General features: G+C 49.7%; 1 protein-coding gene and 1 long non-coding RNA gene across 13 annotated transcripts in view; one reads left to right on the top strand and one right to left on the bottom strand.

The window, feature by feature from the left end:
• Positions 1–3,434, bottom strand: part of PLEKHG4B (pleckstrin homology and RhoGEF domain containing G4B) — a 234,881-nt gene that overhangs the window by 215,968 nt on the left and 15,479 nt on the right. The window lies entirely within an intron of this gene.
• LOC102368422 overlaps positions 2,684–3,434 on the top strand; it is a 2,183-nt gene continuing 1,432 nt past the window's right edge. Inside the window, exon 1 of the long non-coding RNA XR_323262.2 lies at positions 2,684–2,860. This is a non-coding gene — a long non-coding RNA (uncharacterized LOC102368422). The remainder of the gene's footprint in view (positions 2,861–3,434) is intronic.

Below are 3,434 nucleotides of genomic sequence, written 5' to 3'. Positions count from 1 at the left end.
AAAAATCAAAGAAAAAAGAGAGGAGAGAGAAAAAGAAAAAAAGAGAGGAGACAAAAGAGAAAAGAGATGAGAAAAAAGAAAAAAGGAGAGAGAAGGAGAGATGGAGAGAGAGAAAAAGAAACAAAAAAGGGAAAGTAAAGAAAATAAAAAAGGAGGGAGAGGGAGAGTTCCTCACTGCCCATGTCTCCCTCCACTACCAGCTGTGGCTCAGGCCCGCCCGTCTAAGGCAGTGTCTGGTGGACAGAGGCAACAACACCCCAGCAGCAGCTGCTGCCGGGGCCCAGGCTTCCCCGATGGTCCCGGAGTTGGGGGAGCACAAGCCCAGGGCTAGGAGGGAGGGTCCAGCCAGGACTCGAGCAGACAGATGCCCCATCCACCTGGGTGGGGGCAGCACTAGGGCACAGAGCACCAGGGCTGGGCAGGCTGGCTGGCTGGGCCCTTGGGAAGGCAGCAGCCGAAGGACAGCGAGGGTCAAGCAGGAAGCAGGGGCTACCCTCAGGCTCTGCAGACTCAGGCTGCAGTGAGTGGGTGGGGCACTCAGGAGCATTCAAGGTAGGGCCCAGCCTTGTCTGTGCAGCTCCGTGGGGATAGGCCACAGCTACCCTACCCACAAGGGGACACTGCCTGGCCGAGGCAGGATGCCAGGGCTCAGGGGGCTCCTGGCTTGGCCTTTCTGCACACCAGGCACAGTGTAAGCGGTGCAATAGCTCAGATACCCTCGGGGGCTGTCTGGAGCAGCAACTTAAAAAATATATATATTTTTTATACAAATTTCCTCGCACACCACCTGGCATGCCAAGGAAAATGTCTCCACGTGCCACTAATTGGCACATGTGCTGGGGGTTGCCTATCCCTGCTTTAGAGACTACGTGGTTCAGAGAGGCATAAACTTTCACCATCAGATACTTCAGCAGATACTTCATCAGATTTTTATAGCATCTAATGAAATAAGACAGTTGCCTCTAAAAGCTCATGGTTTTCTGAACTTGTTAATTTCTAAGGTGCTACCCTGTTTTGCTTTCTGCCTCAACTCCAACTAACCTGGCTTACTGTCTCCCTGCTTAGCATAAGGAAAGTAGAGTACTTTCAGAGAGGATAGTACATAAGGGCATCTTTACACATGCTCCAGGGTGGGGGGCATTTTAATTAGAGTGGCTCTCAGGAGCCGCTCTAATTAAAATGTCTTGTGTATTCAGCATCCCATGCTTCAAAATGGCAGTGGGGGTACTTTAACTAAAGCTCATTTGACAAGCTTTAAAGTGCCCACACCACCATTTTGAAACATGCTGAATACACGTGATGCTAAGCCTGCTGAAGCATTCCAATTAGAACACTCGAACAGACTCGATTAAGTGAGTCTGCTCAATGTGCTTGATCAAGCAGGCTCAATTAATTGAGTCTGCTCCAACAGGTTCTAATTAAAACGTGTCGGAGCAGGTGTTGGGCATGTGTATAGGTGCCCAGGAAAGTGCTGAGCACAGAAATTGGACTGCTTCAAAAGCCTGTCTACAAACCTCCTGATATTCTATTTAAATGTAAATATTATCTTTAAATGCAATCAGAACATAAAAAAACAATTTCTCTTTCCATGTTTTGTTACTGTGTAAGAGAAAGCTTTTGAATAGAAGATGCACTGGCTATATCCTGATTCAAATTTCCAGGAGACAGTATTGGTAGTCTGTGGGCACAGGACCACAGCACACTGAGCCGGGGCAGAACTTCCCTAGCTGGCCGGAGGCCCAGGGGGCTAGCCTGGCAGCGGGTGGCTGCTCACCCCCAGCTCAGTGTGCTGCAGAGAGGCTGGCTGGGGCACAAGGATGCTCTAGTGCAGGCCTAGCCAGCAGGCAACGCCCACGCTGAAGCACCATTGGGCCCCAGCCAATCCCATCAGTGTCTACATGTGTGCTGCTGCACACTAAAGAACTCTACCATAGGATAGCATTTGTGTTTACAAGTACTAATCTATGGTGGAGTTAATTAGTTTATAGTACCCATACACTTAGTTCATCCAAAATGGATGCATTTTACCTCATTTTGAAACTGCTGCAAGTTTTAGCATAGGTACTTGTGGTGGTTGTGCCTAAAATGCCCATGTCCCTATATAGTTACCTCGCGAACCGTTGGTACTCCCAACTTTCATGTTATAATTATTATATTATTCTAATTTTTTATATCACTAGTTGAGAGGGCTATTCTCTCTCGCTTTTTTTCGTTCACTCATTCTTATCATGTCTTTCTTAGGGGTTCACGGGTATTATGGGTAAATTATCTTGCCCACTTCTCTGGATATTCGCCTATACTCAAAGATATACATAAACACAGTCCGGTTCCGATTAATACTTGTCTTTATTTTTATCTTTTATTACTACGTACAACTTTCCTTTACATTCAGGCAAAAGCTGTCTCTGTCTCTTTCTTTCTGTTTAACCTTATCTATTATATCAACTTTGTAACTCTTCTTATATAATGCCCTTACACTCTAGCTCTTAACTTGGATGAACAGAACTTAGTAATCATAAACAAAGTCTCTCTTAATTTTTTGGTCTACTTGTTTTTCTTTTCCCGGGGTGTTCTTTTATCTTCCAACCACGCTATACATACCCTCGTGTCGCAGGACACCTCAGTGCCTGCTCCTAGAGAGGAGAAACTGCCAGGGGGAGAGCCTTGGCAGAGCCTAACGAGCCCAACTGAAGGTTACCAGGGTAACGAGCGCAGCTGCGGGTTGCCGGAGCAACTAAGGGGAGCCAGCTGCCTGTAGGAGGCAGGGCCTGGCCCTTATAAAGCCCAGGGCTGAGGCCAGGCTGGCAGTTCTCTCCCAGCAGCTCCAGGAGTGAGGATGTGGAGAGGAGCCTAGTAGCAAGTACCACTGTTATATGGAGCAATGCGGTTATAGCCAGAGGGCATGTGTTTAAGTTATAGCCAGGAGGCTTGTGGTTATGTGTGGCTCTGTTATTACACCGGAGGTTTGGGTGAGGCTGTAGGGGTTGGAGGAGGCCTCATAGGGACCCCAGAGAGTGTGGGGTGCCCTAGGGCCGGGGAAGGCGCAGCTGGCGCGCCAGTGAAGGCGTAACTGGTGGCGAGGAGCACAACCAGTGGGTTGCGGGCGGGGAACAGAGACCCCAGGTTGTATGCGGGGCATGTAGACCCCAGCCCCAGAGAGGGGCAGCTTTGAGATGCCCCAGAGGGGGCATGACAAGCCCCAAAAGGGGGCACTGCTAGGAAGCCCTAGTGTGGACATGGCGAGCCCCAGAAGGGGGGAGCGCACTTTAGAGGAGCCCAGCGTGGGCCCAATGAGTCCCCGAGAAAGGGGGGGACTATTGAGAAGCCCAAGGTGGGCATGGCGAGCCCCGAAGAGGGGGAGCGCCATATTGAGAAGCCCGAGACGGACGCAGCAAGCCCGGCCATAGGCTAATGTGGCAAAAGCCCTCACAAAA

Source organism: Alligator sinensis, unplaced genomic scaffold (assembly GCF_000455745.1).
Source record: "Alligator sinensis unplaced genomic scaffold, ASM45574v1 scaffold428_1, whole genome shotgun sequence".
In the NCBI taxonomy this organism is placed as follows: domain Eukaryota; kingdom Metazoa; phylum Chordata; order Crocodylia; family Alligatoridae; genus Alligator; species Alligator sinensis.
The sequence above is the reverse complement of the archived record's forward strand: the minus strand, read 5'-3'. Positions and strand labels throughout refer to the sequence as shown.